This window comes from Symphodus melops, assembly GCF_947650265.1.
Source record: "Symphodus melops genome assembly, chromosome: 6".
NCBI lineage: Eukaryota > Metazoa > Chordata > Actinopteri > Labriformes > Labridae > Symphodus > Symphodus melops.
In genome coordinates this window covers 11,229,257-11,247,610 of record NC_136696.1, presented here as the reverse complement: position 1 = coordinate 11,247,610, position 18,354 = coordinate 11,229,257, and the positions used below count along the sequence as shown (strand labels likewise).

At 41.5% G+C, this 18,354-nt stretch overlaps 1 protein-coding gene across 3 annotated transcripts in view; it reads right to left on the bottom strand.

The window, feature by feature from the left end:
* osbpl5 (oxysterol binding protein-like 5) overlaps nucleotides 1-18,121 on the bottom strand; it is a 42,209-nt gene extending 24,088 nt beyond the window's left edge. For all 3 annotated transcript variants that reach the window (XM_079345562.1, XM_079345563.1, XM_079345564.1), the window contains exons 1-2: nucleotides 17,789-18,121; nucleotides 7,118-7,179 (exon numbers count right to left, since the gene is read on the bottom strand). The gene's annotated coding sequence lies outside the window, so the exon portion shown is untranslated. The remainder of the gene's footprint in view (nucleotides 1-7,117; nucleotides 7,180-17,788) is intronic.
* Nucleotides 18,122-18,354: the final 233 nt, after the last annotated feature.

Below are 18,354 nucleotides of genomic sequence, written 5' to 3'. Positions count from 1 at the left end.
CGGCTCGATTGTGCCACAGATCACAACATCAATCAGTGTGACCGATAGTGACATCACCATTATTAAAAAACACAATCAGCCATCGACTTTAAAACATCTGCATCACATGCTTTTAATAAGAAAGCAATACATTTAAATAAATGCGTGAATAAATATGTTCTTTAAAATATTTTTTTTTTTTCTCTGGTGGTGGAGAAGCACCCGAGGCTAAAATGTAAAAAAACAAAAAACACTTTGAACCTTTACATATATAACATGTATAGAGAAGCGAGTTTGCATAGCAGCAGAGTAACACTGTTTAAGGTCCTCACAGCGTCAGAGGAGGGAGTGAAGCTGACACTGAAACATGTGAATCCAAACGCCTCAGACTTCAAACAAGTCAGAAACCACAGAAGAAGAATGTGAACAAAGATGATAGGACGCAGCTATCAATCAGGCATTTTTAGTCTTCTAATGATTCATCTTGTACTCATACTGGAATGATTAAAGTAAAGTAAAAGCCTTTACTGACTTTGGTCAGACGAGGGGGAATCAGGCCTAAAATGGGACCGATTATCTTGTAGTGGGTCCCTCACTTAAGCTGATGAGCTGAATCTCCAGCCTGGCAAGGAGGATCTGAATAGGAGAGGCACAGGAGTAACATTTTCTCTGTCTAAATAAAAGTCTAAAAGTCCCACTTTGAAAGACACTTCATCCAAAATAGCAACGAGGAAGATGCAGGAGACCCCAGCTACAGTATTCTGATTCTTTTTTTTTTTTTTTTTGAACAACCTTACTCTCCACTCTGCACCTGTGTGAGAGCGGAGCAGGATTTTACTTAAAGCGGAGCTATGAGAAAATCTTTCAGGATTACATGAAGTTTAAAGTAACATAATAGTGTCACTTTATTCCAAGATGCCAAATTAGCAGTTTTTAAATAAAAACACAAATCCAACACAGTCAATGTATCAATCAACCAATATCTATATAGTATGGTCAGCTCTACAGTGCCACTCAATCATTTTCAAAGAATTTTCAATTTTCAAAGAAGAAAAGTCAAGCTATAAAAAAATGAAAAAAGACTAAAATCAGCCTAGTCTACTTTTCAAACTAAACCATGAATTATATTTAAAGGCTATGCAAATGTTTTTTTCTCTGCTCTATTTCAAGTCTCTGCAGCAGTCTGAGGGCCTTATTACGTTATGACAAGGCCTTTTTATAGAGCTGCACACCTCTGTGGCAGAAAAGGAACTAATAAGCTGTGGAGGATGCTTGGACAAAGACGTAGTAGACTCAGAAAAGGGAGCAGATAATGAGGCTGTGTCTGATTAAGGCAGAGGAGGGGAAGGGCAGAGCAAAGTGCAGTCTCTCCAGGGATCTGTGGTCCGTCTGCAGGAGACGGAGGAGGTGTGAGGGGCCGGGAGGAAGATGTCTGGAAGCAGAGAACCGGAGGCTGACTACCCCAACTGGACAGAAGGAGGGTCATTAAGCAGGGTACGGTGAATGACAAGGTGTCGGATAGATGACTTCAATTAATGATGCTGAAATAAAGAGCAGCCCAGTGGGAGGCCGAGGGGAGCAGCCCATTACAGACTTCCCCTCAGATTGTAATTCACCATTAAAGAAATGACCAGCCGCCAAAGCTGACTGAAATATGCATCATCATATATGAAAATGCATACATTTCAACTATGCATGTTTGATTTGTCATGCGTGCTGCAATAAAATCTCAGCTTGGCAACAGATACGTCCTCTTTCTCCTCCCATTAGCTCCTGAGCTGGCGGTTGGACAAAACACTGACAGCATATTGTAAAAGCTGAATAAAAAAAAATTGCTGCGACTATAATATAAAAACTGCTTTGTCAGCTAAACTGTGGTGCAGAGCTTCAGTATTCACTTCAGGAAATATAATTTGGCCTTTACTGGAGTTATAGGACTTTGTGAATGAACAAACTGGAGGAGGAAAAAAAAAAAAAAAAAAAGAAGGCCTTAGGTTGAAAAAGGGAATAGAGCAGGAGCCACAGTCAAAGCAATCACACAGAAGCACATTCAGCACCCACCTTTATTCATAGATGTGGAGGATGTTTATTTTCAGCGTCAGTTTATAGAAAGCAAGAGCATTCAGAATATTCTGAAGATGTACAACAAGGTCTAACATCAACAAAACATTGAAATACACATTTTCATCCCATTAAAATGTATCCTATCACTCGCAAGTTCATCTTACTCCTACCTTATTTGTTCATGTTTTATTTACTTATGATGTGTTGGCTTCCATCAACACATCAAGCGAACCTTCACTCATGACAGCCTCTAGCATTTTGTCGATACCTCAAAGCAGGATGACCCAGTCTCACACACCATTCATGACAATACCCAAAGCTTCTCTTATCAGTGGAAAAAAAAAAGACAACGCCACAAAAAAAATGTTGGCTGACCAATGAGAGGACACTGCTGAAGCAGCTCCTGATTTGTGAAACCCTGAATGAGAGGTAACTGGGTCAACTTGCAAAGAATACAGGTTCTGCCTTTTGTTAAAGAAGTCACTTGATAGTCGAGTCACAAGCCGGCCCAAGACCTACATTAATGTAATCTGATGAGGACTGACTGAACCGCCACTGTGATCCAATCATATACCGGTTTAGATTGAAGAAGCATATTCTCGTCACCCGTCACTGGTGAATGAAGCCTCTGTGAACAACTCTCCAGAGATGACTCAGTGTTCCAGGCAAACCTCAGGGGGTCAAATGCTCTACAAATGTGCCCCATGTATTTACACCTTGCCACCATATAGTAAGGTTGCCAATTATAATCAACTGTGTTACTCGACTACTGGTAAAATTACTCGATAAATTATGGTTTAAAAACATGAACCTTTAGCTTAAACAAACAACATCAAATGTGCATTGTTCTTCTTCAAATCAACAATGTATTTGTCCAGCAACATCATTTCTAACAGAATTGCATAATGAAACATTGATAAGTCTGCCCTCTACATATTTAAAAGATAGATAAATGGATAGATGGATAGATGGATCCACATTATAATGTCTTTTTTACCTAAAGCAACACAAGCTCCGACAACATTGCAAGTGTAAAACATGAAACGTTTTGGCCTATGATGATACATCAAATCAAACATAAAACTGAATACCAAATTACACTTTCTGAGCTCGCTGCAGCGTCAGGCTTGTTAAATAAATGCAGTGTTTCCCACACATACATGATACCTGGGTCGACTGAGTGTCCTATTTCCAACCTGTTATTATTTGCAGACGCACGCGAGGACCTCGCATCTCTGCAGCTCCACTGAGTTCCGCTCTTCGGGCCGTTCTGACCTGTCCGCACCGTGCCCTACGTAGGAAGCAGGGTTTGGGATGCCCCCCCGCGCCGCTTCTCCCAACTCAACCAGCTTTGCGTTTGTTGATAAACGAAGATGTTTGTGTCGAGGGTCCAGCATCGTTGCAACAAGATTTGAGCACTGATAAAAGGATGTTGAGATGAGGTCATTCTTAATGACCAATTAATCAATATGTGATTGATTGTTAACGTCCCTCATATTTAGTTTAGTACATTCTTCCACTGCACTCATCCGGTGGTTTTAACTCATGCACACAGAGTGACACTTTATTTGCCAAACTTTTATATCTCAATGACCATTCTTCTGTCATATAAAACAGGGATCTACATTTCCATGGTCGTGTGTCCTCTTGTTGTTAAAGAAGTCCAGATTCAATGTGTCAGTCATACACGGGAGAGTCTCAGGTCCAACACAGAGATCAATACGGTCTCTTTCCAACCATCAGGAACAAAATAAACAGACATTGGTCTGGCTACCCCGGTGTTGATCCAATAATAAAAAAAAAACTTTACTGGTCAAAAGGGACTGCTAGCTACTGTAGCTACTGCTACTACTGTCTCTGAATGCAACTCTACAATACAAAGTGAGACTACTTAGCATTTCTGCACTACTTTAAATGTATTCTGCTTAGCATCAAATTAGGCCCTACTTTTCCTTTAGAGTCCTTCTATTAAGGTCAGGTCCTCGTCTTTTCAGAACGGGCTCCATGCTGGCAATAAGGACAAACATCAGCCTAAGATAATGACTCGTCCATTTCCTTGCCCTGTCCTACTCTTTTCACAGCACGTTGAACATTTGATTTAAGAGGACGATGAATCAATGCGTTAGTAAAATGAAAGGCGTTAGAAGTCAAGTGTGGAAAGGATCACAAAGATCCATCATGCTTTAAAATTTCACCACATTGATAGATAAATTTCATTAATGCCCAGCGGGGAAACTCCTTTACCTCCTGGTCAGTTCATGCAGTACACTCGGGCATCATAATAACCTCGAATACGATTAAAGAACCACTATTTCATTCTTATTTGTTGCTCCTTCCTCTGAATATGTTCCTATATTAAAGCTGAGCTATTGTTTCTGATGAAAGAGTTCATATCTAACTGTTTTGTTGTTATTTAATATTTTGAACTGAAATCAAAGCATCGCTCGAAATGAAAACGACACAATTTAGTTTTGAAGTTGGATTTCTTGCTAACTGTTTTTCCGCAGTGTTTACGTTTGACTTCTTTTTGTTGGGTGTCGTCTTCTCTAAAGACGAGATGTGTCCAAATGAATGACATTGTCGTCACATGATTCTGCCCTGAAAATAATTGACACGGGCAAGATTGAAATCGATTAATTGTTCCAAATGTAAATTTTGATTAATTTTGAACTAATTGCCCAGTCCTGTTGTACACACAGCACGATACACAACAATGAATAATAAATATTTGAATACTCCTCAAATATCACTGCACTCAGACCCTGATGTACGAAGAGAAACTCCAGACGAGTGACAAAAAGAGAAAGACATAAATGTGACCTTTAAAGGTGGAGTCAGCAGAAATGTTCATTGCAGCTTGTACAACATTTTAATTGGCTCCTTGTCCCCAGATGAGCACACTCGCTGCAGGACGTAGTGCGTGCACTTCCTGCGTTTACCTCCACAGTAAGATATCGCACGCTACTACAAGCTAACCAAGGGTGTTTGGCAACTTCCTACCTCACATCTCAGGTAAAAGCCAATCACCACCTCAAGTGATTCACGAGAGACTCTTTTTTTTTTAAGGAGACAAACTACTCAGCCTGTCTTTAAGGATTATATCATGGTCTGTATATCACAGAACTCTATGGACATGTGATTTCTGCAATGCTAAAAACGAGGACTGAATCAAGACATTATGACAATGAATATGAAATCAACTGTAAAACAGAAAACTGTGGAATTCAAATCTTGAGTTTGCTTCACTGTCAAACTGTTGAATCAAAGAGTTTGTCACGAGTTAAATACACATAAAAACTATCAGAGTCTCTGCTGTGTTTTGTCTGTGTGTGACCATACGATTGACTTGTAAGAATACTTCCATTATCAATTCAGCCAAGTCTCCCACGTGTAAACACATGGGCAAAAGCGAGACGTGATTCCATCAAAGACTTTGCAGACATTCTTGCGGAATCAGTTATTCCAATGTAAAAAAGGAAAAAGCTGTTTCTGCTGAAGCATCGTGACCAAGGAGAAGAGTTGCCAGGACATGAGAGTAGCCTTTGTTCAGGTGACAGTATGTATTTACAATGTACTTCATCGGGCTTTAGAACTCCTTCGTTAACAGAAACATTAAGTTCCAACTGAGCAGGTTGAAATATTAAATATGGAATATGAGCATTTTGAGCCTGTCAGTGTAATAGCTTCTGAATCTGAAGCTTTATCAATAAAAAGCCAAAAATCTGAGGGAACTACTGTATGTAAGCAGGCTTTAACAGAACCAGTAACCAGTGATTTAACAGGAATGTTAACTACAAAGTACTTATCTTATCATCTTAACATAGTCTCAAAGAAAGCTGGAGTTTTAGGGGCTTTTTAGACAGTCAGACAAAAAAAAAACACAACACTAGATTACTTTGTGTTTGCACAGCCGCATGCAGGTTGAGACCTTTTATTCTAGTTAATGTGTAATTTGCTGTTAAATCTCATACATCTGTGCTGCAATCTCATGCCAAGATAAACAGCTTGGGCAAGGCTACGTCAAAACACTTCCTGACTGATATGAACGGGCAAGTGGGTTTTATTTTTCCTGACAACAGTCTGCTCCCATCTGAGGTCTGTACATAACAGCAAAGCCAAATGTTTCACTGATAACCACAACACAGTTACTAGACTCCAAATTAGAGGGTTAAATATGCGCCAGCTCCATCAATCACATCCGGCCAACCCAAAAGGATCCCTTTTGAAAAGTGGGATACATTTATTAAATGTAGCCATGGTTTCCATCTTTACGCCCAATGGACACATGAGTAAAACAGCTGACTGCCTCCACATCTGTTTCTACAACTAACCCACATTCATAAAGAGCCTCATACAATTAACCTTCCAGGACAGGCCAAAACACACCGTGCACTTCAAATGGCAGACTGAAAAGAGAAATGGCAACTAGTAATTCTGTGCCGCTGTATGAAAGATCAACATATCCTCTGTTTTGAGGCTTCGAGTGTCTCTGCGATATATTTCTGTAGCCAGCTGTCCTTGTGCAGCCAAACATGTACTCCTTTCTAACCAAACAGAGTCGGACACACCCTGTAAGTACTGATCTCAGATCTGCCAAACCGTTTATTTTCTTTCAACGCTGCATTGTGCTTCAACTCTGCAACACTGATGCACTTTCTTTTTTTTTTTAACATGAATGTGCAGAAGAAATCCAAATTGCACAAATGTAATCACTAATAGGCACCGAGCTTAAAGTGCTTCATTAGGCATTTGGTGCTAAACATGCTAAAACTGGCATAAACTGGAAGTTCATCCTCTCCACACCATATAGGACATGTCCTATTTCTCTGACAGCCCAAAATAGTGAGTCATCGCTCCTGGCAGTACTGCGTAAAAATGTTCTTTGATTTGTGTCAGACTTTGAAAGTAGACTGACGCTTATGAAAAAACAGGTTTGCAAACTTTATAATTGAGCAGTAACAGTTGAACGGCAGATGCAATCCATTTACTTAAATGAAACTAAAACAGAGCGTCCCCGAGCATATGCATTATTCAGACATCAAAGAGAGGGCAAGCATGTGAGAGCTCAGCTTACCTTTCACCTGAGCCACCGGAGACACTGCATCCAGAGGCCTTTGTTGTAGTCGCCTGTCTCACCTGCAGAGATAAAGGTTCGAGTAAGGTTTCACTTTTACTCCGAGAGGACAAACAGACAAACTGCCCTCAGGTCTCTCCTCCCCAGTCTTCTCCTTTTCACACCGCTGTGCCAGTGCTAAGGAGGGTCTGGCTCTAACCAACCAGGGCCCAGTCCTGAGGGAGCTGCCAATGTCTCTCTGGCTCATTGCACATTGTCTGTTTGCCACCTGCATACACATAAAACAAACACACACACACCCACACCCACCCACCCACAACTGTCAGTCATTTACAACTAGAATTCAACTAATGAGGTAGGGGGGCAGAAGAGCTGTTAAGTAGTTAACCATCTACCCAGTCCATGAGAAAAAAATGTAACTGAAAGATACAGTGTAAGTGACAGCACTTCAAATTTGGGGTATTCTGGATCAGGATACCATTCAGAGTGTATTTACTCAGTCAACAGTAACAAAGAAACAATTACAGCTAACGATCCTCAAACACACACCCTCATATTCTTAAAGGACGACAACACTAGACAAATAGTCCTCTAGGATGTGAATCCAGGAGGAGTAGATGACTCACTCCAGGAGACACTTCAGTGTCCATTTAAGGGGAACTAAAGCCCAGAGTTTTGGCTAAAGTGCATCTACTACTAGGTTAAAGATATCGATTCATCAATGTTTTGTAATTATTATTTTCCCAATTCAATTCGATTTTGGGAAATGCTGAGATTGGTTTTTTTCCCTTCGTTGTAACGTTGTTCTCTCTCCACTGGAGGCACTGTGGGTGCTGTGAATTCAGGGCCAGGAACAAAATACTGTATTCGAATCTTTTATGAATGGTTTACTAAAGAATGGTGCAACGATAAACGACAATTGAGTCAGTTTGTTCAAACAATGCACATGTAATTATTTAACAAAGACCAGAAGGTACTGTGATGAGTTATCTGGGTATTCCTGTCATCTATGTGTAGAATTAAATTGAGATTGAAGCACATTGATCAATATCGAATCGAATCGATATCGAATTGAATGGTGACCCTAAATCAAATTGAATTGTGAGGTTGTGGACAACAACCAGCTCCAGCATCTACCCTGGATTTTCAGTACATAAATGTGTCAACATGGACACCCACTAACTACATCACCATCAGCTGTTACAATATACAGCCTAAACGACGGTTGATACCAGGGCAAGACGCGGGGTGCACCCTGGACTGTGATTCTAACACAATATGTGGGATTTACTTCCTGAGTGGGCAGTCCACACCTGCAGAGAGTTTGGTCTCTAAAATTGTATTATGATTTTTATTTAACAGCTTCATTTGACTTCAAGGTCAGATATTCTCATTGACTGAAAAGGATTGTAAAAAAATGACCTCCAGCCTTCGACTGTTTAACTAAGGTTTTAAATAAATCTGCACATAAAATCAGAACAATGTTTCTGATAAGCAGCAAATAGTCCAACGACAAAATGTCAAGTGCAAAGGAATGTTAAATCTTTGCCTTTGCATCCTATCTCTTAGCAAAAGAGAAAGCCACAACACTCGAGTACTTCTAACCTAAATAAGAAGTGAACTGAGAGAGAAACTCTAAGCTGACAGCGCATAATGGACAAAGACAAAGCAGAGAGGCAGGGCAAAGGAGATGTGAGCCAAACATAGACAGCGACTATGGGAAAACAGAAAGCATGGGAGGACTGGGAAAGCACGGGTACTTCAACATCCTCTAAGAGGGTAAACGCATCCGCAAAAGACAGCCCTCGTGGATTCAGTATGGCAAACACAAAATAAGATTTGACACATATGGCCCAGAATCACAAAATGTACAAAGTGTTCTTTATCCAAAAGTCCGTCATGAAGTAAGACGCTGTGACCCAAAATGTGGCGTGGTTGGGATGGAAGGGCTCCAGAGCTGCAATTTTTTTTTCCTCTCTCTCTAAGCTGTCCTACATTTCTTCATTCAGATCCGACATTATCTGTCCCCCTGACTCAGTTTGAGGGCCATGAAATAAACCACATGCCACATAGAAAGACGTCTACTACAAGTATACAAGGTTGAGTACACAACATGACATGTCTTATGCTTTTATACCACTGTATGCTGTCCAAAAACCCACAATCATATGGCCAATAATGCCCTAGCAGTGTTTTTTGTTGCTATATATAGATATTGAATGCATCTTTGTTCCGATATATCTTAAGATATAGTGCTTTCCCACGTAGTATACACAAAACTCCTGAAAATATCCTGAAATGTTCATGCTGAGTTGAGTAAGTGAGACCAAACAGACACATTACTCACCCTGACTTTATCTAGAACGTTTCCTGACAGCACTCTCTCTAAATTATCGATGTGAAGTCGTCAGAAGTCCCTGATCACGTGACACAACTGCTTCATTACGTTCCCTGGCCACCAGTATCTTCCGTCTACCATCTTTGCTTGAGACAGTGATTACGTGTGCCACGACACATAGCATCAAAAGTGTCGTCAAAGCGCTGGAGTCTGCTTCTTCGTCCGTTCGTCCATTTCTGCGTTGTTCCGTTTACGTCCTGTCCTGCCACATTTATGGACAAGCGACTCAAGGAAGATTTACGGCGCAGCCTGCCTTACATTTTCAGGAGAGCATATGTTAAAAGAGCTTAAGGCATCAAACACTGAGAGACGGATTACTCACATAGCCCTGCATTTGAAGTATATGGTCATGCATGTTCAAAACATGGCCGAATGCATATTGCATAACCAACACTCTAAATGCTTCATTGGAAGCATACAACTGAGCAACATTTACATAAGAACACTGAGAGCTCAACAACTTTCCCAGCAGAGAGCCAAGACTGACTCACAGGAGGGGTCTGGGCCAGATCCTGCCTGGCCCACTGATTTATAGTGGTGTCTGTGGCTCAATTAAGATAAACAATAGGATGGGTGTGAATAAAAACTGGAGGCTAGAGGAAGCTCCTCCTGAGGAGAAAGTAGAGGCTAGAAACTGAGGCAGAGCTGATAACAAAAGGCAGTTAATCTAACACTGCATTGTACACAAATTCTCAAAACTCCAAAAAAAATGATACACAAAGTCCTTCCTGTTCCACATCCACGTGTGTTAACATGTTGTTACCTCGTAGTAGTTGTACTTCTTCAGAGTGTGTTTATTTAACTAAAGGTGAAATAATTATCACTCCACCTCGCCTATTTGAACAAGAGGCCGGACACATATTGTACTACAACTCTTTCTTAGTCAACAGAGAGTTTTGTAAAACAAGCAAGCAAACCTTCATTAGTACTATTTATTGGAGATCATACTGTATTAAAAAAAACTTGAAACTAGTCATGGAGACAAAAACAACGTTTGAAGTTTAAAATGTTAAGATGTGGGGGGGGGAAAAGAGGCCATATTCGATTCTGTGAAGAGTTTGTTATCAAAAGTAAAGACGGGTCTGATCGGAGCTAATATCCACATCAGGTCAGATATTGATGTAAATGATGTATTTGATATCAGACTGTCAGTGATTTGTGCTCTGAAGACATTCACACTGAAGTGCAAGTGCCCACAAATCCTCTACATTAAGATGTCCAGTCGACATGGATCAGCTCCGTCACTGTGACAAAAAAAAACACAATTTTTGAGCTTCAGTTTAAAAGGTAAACTAAATATCAGAATCAGTATTGGCGCATCTATCACGAAAACCAGTTACCTCTCATGCCCTCTCTGTCCACACATAGCCACTTAGCTTAATGTCACTGGAAGTCAAACATGGCTCTATGAAGACAGACGCTCATCAAAGCTAAATTTGATGTCAGTGTGTGTTTAGTGAGTGAGTGTTTTCAATGAAGTGATTACTGGACTTAATCCTGCATCTGCTCCCGGACCTGACGCTCTAATGCAAGAAGATAATGGAGGCCAGGATAGGGAGTGTTTGCCCAGTTAAGCCAGAGCTCCCAGACAAACAGACACAAACCTAAGTCAACGCATGAACTCCGAAAAATGACGAGGCAGACTCAAAGTGAGCCCTCTGCTTACAGTAACAGCTGATTGGACTTCATAAGATTTTTCATCAACACATGAAATCCCAACCTGCGGCCTGTTGTCAGTGCCTTTCAGTTTAACTGGGAGTTAGCAGCAAACAAAAACACTGGCAAAACAACTGATCTGATGAATCCAGCTAAATGATCACAAATGATATGAAATAACAGAAGAACTTTTATGTCCCAGTAGGATAGATCGTGCTTTCATATCATCTTTAAAGGTACCGTCTAAGTCTTAGCGTTCTCTGATGAAGCCCCATAATTGAAATAAATGTTTAGGTCTATAAGTCTATAACTTCATTGAACGGCCCATGTTGTACATAACCAAGTGTTTTACCATGACGTGAACTGTGGCTTTTCTAAGGCTGTGTCCACTAAGTAGTTCATTAAATGTTACAGACTCAAAAAGAACAAGCTAAATCTCACTGTGTCTACCTGGATAGGAGTTCAATTCTTTGTTTTCCACGGCCCTGCTGCACACCGCCCTGACAATAAACATATGATCAGCATGTATGCGTCTTCAGGTTTGGAAGGCAGAGACAAACAAATGTGTAGCATCATGTGTGCATTATTCTGCACGTCTGTGGACTTTTATTATAATCTACTGATTACTGCACAGTTGAGCAGACGTTTAAAGAAAGGGCTGCGAAGGTTACTGCGTCAATGTTGCCTATGATTGTCATATGACACTGACCAATCAACCAACCGAAACGAAAATGTGAGCCGTGCTAGAATTAACCAAACTGAAGAAAGAAGTTGGAAGGCGAACACAAACACAATGTGGTTTGATTGATAGATTGTTGATATGTTTTGGCTGACCATGACATTATTTGGGGCGGCTATGGATCAGTGGTCATCTCTCAACCACGAGGTCCGGGGTTCGACCCCCAGCTCCTGCAGCCAAATGTCCGATGTGCCCTCTTGCAAGATACTGAGCCCCAAGCTGCTTTAGCTGCAGCATTGGTGAATGTGTATGAATGGGATTAGTAGACAGTGTACAGCAGCCTCCATCATCAAAGTGTAAATGAGTGAGAATGTGTCGGTGTGACCTGTGATGTACAAGCACCTTGAGCTGTCAGAAGACTAGAAAAAGCTTGACACGAGCTTAAGTCCATTTACCACGTACAACCATCCACAGCCTCTATTGTTGTTTAACTTGGATTAAAACCAAAGTCAAAAATACAAACTTTGGTTTACAGTGGTTCAGAGGTTCATGAATACAGCTCTATGATTTCCATCTCAGTTTTTATGTTTGATGTTTTTGATGAGCATACACACATTATGGAACTATCATTTTATTAACGAAAACAACAATGAAAAAACAAGATTTGAATATAATAAAATAGAAAGAAATAAATCAAATGAAAGTTAAGACTGATTTTTTTCTTAATCCAAAGGCTCCAACACTTGAGTCACGGCAAGCGTTCCCTCTCCTTCTGACTCGTAGCAGTTGTTTGGATAGCACTCTGCTCCAAATGTGTCAAATTCCTCAGATTTTTGGTCTCATTTCCAGTTTCTTACTGACCTGCCCAGCTGACTTTGCTGCAAGCCGATTGGCTGTTAAAACATTTAACTTGTTACAACGTTCTATGACAACAACCCATCACGAGTGGAGCTGCAGGCAACCCCATCGGAGTCTGAGCTCAACCATTTCCACGCTTTAATGAAGCTGCATGACAAGTATTCTAACACACTGCGCCACTTTGTCCCTTCACGAGCGTGCAGAAACGCACGCTGCACGGCCTTCATGCAGCTGAAACTATGTTGACGCTGAGGTCTGAAATGAACCGACCTTTAACAGCAGCAGGCAGATCACACACGCTTGTCTGCACGGATCGACTTGGCTTCAACAGGCCAATGGTAAAACCGTGACGTAATCGAGCCTCTCAGAGAGACACCTCTTTCATAATAAAAATACAAAATGTATGTTAATCTACAACTACCCTGCTGGGAACTCAAAACAGACGCTGCAGCTTATCCCTTCAAACTGCAGATTATTAAAGTCTGACATGGGGAATACACAGCGCCAATCAGTTCAGGGACCGGACCAAGTCACTCTGAAAAGTCCAGCAGTCAGGACCACATGGACGTGTAGCATCGGCCAGGGCCTCTTACCCGTGTTGTTGGTTATTTGAAAATGGATGATTTCAGCATTAAACTAACAAACAGAAACACATCAAAACAAAGTGCAACTCTGCTGACAGTAAGGACCGACTCAGACTATCATGACTTTGTTATAAAAAGTTGAACCTCTCCATTTAAACGTAGATGCGAACACAAAACCTCAACGCAATGCCTTTTGTCACATTATGAATATGTGAAAGGATGGTTTTGTAGTATTTATATTCATGTGCTTTAATGTCCACAAAGTACCACTGGATCCCATCTAAGGCTTGGGGTTTTTTTACACCAGCAGCAGAAGCTCCATACATTAAGCCGGAGATGAGTGAGAGGTGGATATCGATTGCAGAGGCGCAAGATGCCGTGAGAACACTTAGGCTGCCGCTGCTTTCTGTAAAAAAAAGAAAGAAAGAAGAGCAGTGGATCTGTGAAGTCCAAGCCGCCCTATAAATAGACACACCATGCAACGAGCAGAGTGGAAACAAGCGTCAAGGGGTCAAAAGGTTAGACGCAAACCCTAAATGACTTTTATTCTAGAAAGAGAGGCCCACGAGATCCACGAGGTCGAGAACACGCCAAAAACACATGAAGATGAATTTCCATCGCCTTTGACTGACTATTATAATGAAAGGATAGAAGCGGCTTCCTCAGATTAGGCTCTATGTATATTACAGGGTGCTGTGATGCTGCTGGTGCCACAAAGAACACCCGATGTGAACGCAGTGAAGAGCTGTAATGTCACATCGTGTTGTGTGATATCCCCCCCCCCAAAAAAAAATATTGCGTCCGTTTGGCTTCGAGCTTAAAACATCCAGTGTGTTTGTTAGGCACCATATCTTTAATGTTTACAATCCGTTTCAGCTCTGCTGTATTCTCTGGGGGGGGGGGAAAAAAAGTGTCCTTCTGTTTATAGACATGAAGGCCATCTTACAGCTGTAAAGTTACTTGGGACAAAAAAAACTCAAGATGATGTGGGGAGGGGGGGTCTTGGCAAAGAAGCAGCTGGGAAAAGTGCATTTGCTCTCTGGGGGCAGAGAGACAGATTCAATATGGAGCAGTATTAGCCTAGATTCCCCCCACTTGATGTTCGGGGAAAGCGTTTAGACCTCGGGGGAGCTGACGCGGTGCTGAGCCACTTATCAAACCCAGGAGAGGGAAACTTCCATTGTTAAGAGCAGACATAGAGCAGGGTTAGGTATCATTTGAAAAAAATACTACACACTGGAATTTTCACTCTTGTCACAGAGTGACAATCAAGCATACCTCGGTATGTGTCTCTGACAGCACAGCCTGCCTTCAGAACATTCAGTGCATTTTACCCGTCTTGCACTAAGCATTTGGTATTTTGAAATCCCCCCACCCCTCCCCCCGGCTGTTTGTTTTCATGAGTATTTTCTCTTCCAAATATCTCCTTTAACCTTTACGCACTCATACATCCGTTATGATCAGTTGCAAAAGTAACTACTATGTCTGCAGTCAATCAATATATTACTTCATATTTGATTGCACACAGGCGACTGCATGCATGAGCTTTTCTGGGGAAAAATACACGCTAACAGATACAAACACATCGGTCATACGGATGGTCAGGAAGCACCAGCCTTAAGCCAAACATAATAGAAAAAGATGGCTGGTTAATTGGATAATTAAAGACACAAAATAATGATTTGATATGTTGTGACTGTGCATTTTAACGTCATCACTGCAAGTCAACGTCCCGTCTGTGTGAAAAAGATGTGAAATACATTTCAGGAGGTTTGTATGTGTGCAGTGGCTCTACATGGCTGCCTCTTGTTTCACTGAGACTCTGCACAGGGATCTAGTGGTAGTTTTAAATGCTACTCCATGTTCATCATTTTTCTTTGATCTGTGGGTCACATACTTTGAGGAGCGATCGTTTCGCTCATCTCTTTTTAACCGCCAACGTTGGGCTTCTTTATGCCTCCTTAAAAAAACCAAGCGGTGACGACATCCACCTTGTGAACACTCTCTGCTTACATGGCAGCCTCCACCCTCACTGTTTAAATGTGACTAGGTAGACATAAGTGTAAAGTGCTTTGAGTGGTTAAAAGGCTAAAAGTGAACTTTATACAGTTTGTGTGGCAATTGTGACTTAACCATTACATACGTCTCATTTAAAATGGGACCACACATGATTTTAATTCATTGTGGAAAGCAGGGAGAAAAATGTGACTGGAGCTGTCAAACAGCAATTCAATCCTACACTGCACAGTAGGTCACGAGGACACATTTGGGTGGCTCATCCAGTGGTGTAGTTAGACATGAGGATTCCTCGCAGCCCAGCAGGAAAGTTGGGGCATCTGTTGCCGTGTTTTCCTGTGAAAAGCAGCGATTTATAAAAAAAAAAAAAAAAAAAAAAAAAAATGCCACCCACAGAAACAGCTCTTCACATTCTCACTCCCCTTTTCTCTCTCCTTTTTTTTCCACGACTACTCTCTCTGATTGGTCATTCAGGGCAGTGCAAAGCCACAGTTGTAGTTGATAGGCTTAGAACCAACACCATTAAATATCCCCACCTGATTAGTGCGAGGTAGTCTGTCACATGGCACAAGCAGACTCTGTTAACAGATAAGCAGAGAAAGTCTCACATCATCATAAAAAGCCAAGTTGTAAAAACTGCACGACGTGGACTCGATGTTCATTGTTCTGATGTAGAGGATTAAGGCTCAGTCTAATGACGAGCATTAGAAAGCATTAAAAGCACCACAGATGTATTTAAATCAGAGACGTGCATACCCTAGAAGCAGTGTTGTTATTGATCACATGCCCTATTTTCAGCAGCTATGCACTATCAATGACCTTCAAAAGTCTATATGTTACCACCTGCTGACAACACTTGCAGCCAGACGTTTTGCGGTCATTCAATAAGAGATCAATATTAGTGCAGAGCAAGCTCATCGAGAACCCGAATAGGGGAAATGAGACTTTTGCTATTTTGTATAACGTGGATTGATGGAGAAAGTGGAGACAACAAAACAAAGAGACAACAAAGCACAGAAGGACTAAAAAAAAAAAAAAAAGAGAGCGAGAGAAAGTGGGGAACAACTCACGCCAAAATATCTAGACTGTCACATTTCACTTCCAGCACTGTAGTAACCATTGCCTCGTCGCTTGTATCGCCTTCTGTTGAAGACCTTTAACCATTAACTAAAGTGCACTTCTGTGCTATTCTCCAACTCCACATAAAACCACAATGATTAAAGATGACGAGCTCTTCTATCCGTTGCGCGCTGGGATTACACAGAGATGGATGAGGCAAAGTGGCACTGCACAATCTTCACATTTAGTCATCAAGATCAAATATCACAAGTACAGACAGACCCGTCCGGGACTTATGATGCAGACACAAATGTCAGCGTTTGACTTGTTCAGAAAATAATCACTATATAAAATGGCCTAATACTTAGTAAATATCTCTTATATGAGCATTTATTCAAGGTACCGACAAAGAGCCTAATTATGCAGGACATTCAGCAGCTGTCACAATATTTGTTTAGTGTGTACTTTGAGGGTGGAACTGTTTTTGATCAAAACATTTATGAATCACAATTCATTGTGCCTCTCAGTTACCACATGTTATAGCAACATGTCTTTTCTCTGTAATGAGCAGATTTATCAAGCCAGTAGCGTGCAGACTCAATCTGGAGGTCTGTAGGAAAAGACTGGTGTTGCTGGTAGTGAAGGCGTGTCAAAGGTTACAGCTTTACTTTACACCTGCACAGCAGATTATGTACAGGAACATTCACCTATGGGTCATGTGTAGCGCATCGTTTTGCGGCACATAATGTCTTACGGGTTATACACAGCATACAACATGTCATCACGTCCTGCAGGAAAATCAATGTATTATGATTCACTGGAGTAATTGAGATCGTTTGTCCTATTAATCGCGATTCATATTCCTCCCATTACTGCCACACAAGCTATTAGGACGGTAACGTTATGCATGTATTGATTTGCAGATCCCGGTTTAACTCGAAGTAGGTGTAAGCAGGAAGGTAAATCGATCACACAGAGGAACCTGCCCTGGCTTGTCACCACCCTACACGTCGGCTAGCTCCATGGTTGCCATGCAAACCGGTGACAGCCAAGCCGCAGCCGCCGCATGGGGCTCGGTCTGCTAACGTGCAGAGTGGGGCTTACTTTATGGAGCTAGCTTGAAACGTTAGCCACGACTCAGCGACACAACACAGCGAAGAGACTCAGATAATAAAAAACACCACACACTAACAAATGCCTTTCATTTATTGCGACGTTTAAGCCCCTAAAAAACTACATTCAAGACAGGGCAAATCCAGCTCACTCTCCCACTCAATGCTACGAGAGCTCCATTAGCTGTTAGCGTAAGTTAGCATATTAAACACACTCTTGTTGAAAAACGTTCGCTAAAAATAGAAACTTATCCTGCTCGTCGTGTCGGCTTGGTGTAGTAAGAAAGCAGAAAACATTTCAACACTTACTCTGTGTCGAGCAGCTAGGCGCTCATGCAGTTGTTCTGGAGCTTCATTTCTAGTCCAGCATCAGAGCACAGAGCTGAGAGGGGAGACAGCGAGGTTTATTGGGGGAGCAGCAGCGGACTGAGGCGGACGGTTGGAGTCGGCTGGAGGACAAGTTGCTCCGTTTCAACATGGAGAGCTTGGAGCGGACTGGATCCCCCTGCTGCTGCTGCTGCTGCGGTTCATGTGGCTGCTGCTGCTGCTGCTGCTGCACGGGCTGCCCAGGCGACACCTGTGGCCGCAGCAGCATACAACACCTGCTGCATGGACCTGTAACGCAGATATCAGCCTTGGCCAACGTTTTATTTTACAATAACAACAAATATTGTAAGCAGAAAGAAATTTTTTAAAAAAGGGGGAAATTTACAGTGTTGCAGCAGCAAAGCAGGATATCAGAAGAAAATCACACAGTGCAAAATTAAATTAGATAAAAATATGTATTTTTTTAAATGCATTAAAAAATAGTTACGATATCACCATGGCCAACGTTTTATTTAACACTATGAACAAATAGTGTTATTAGCAGAATG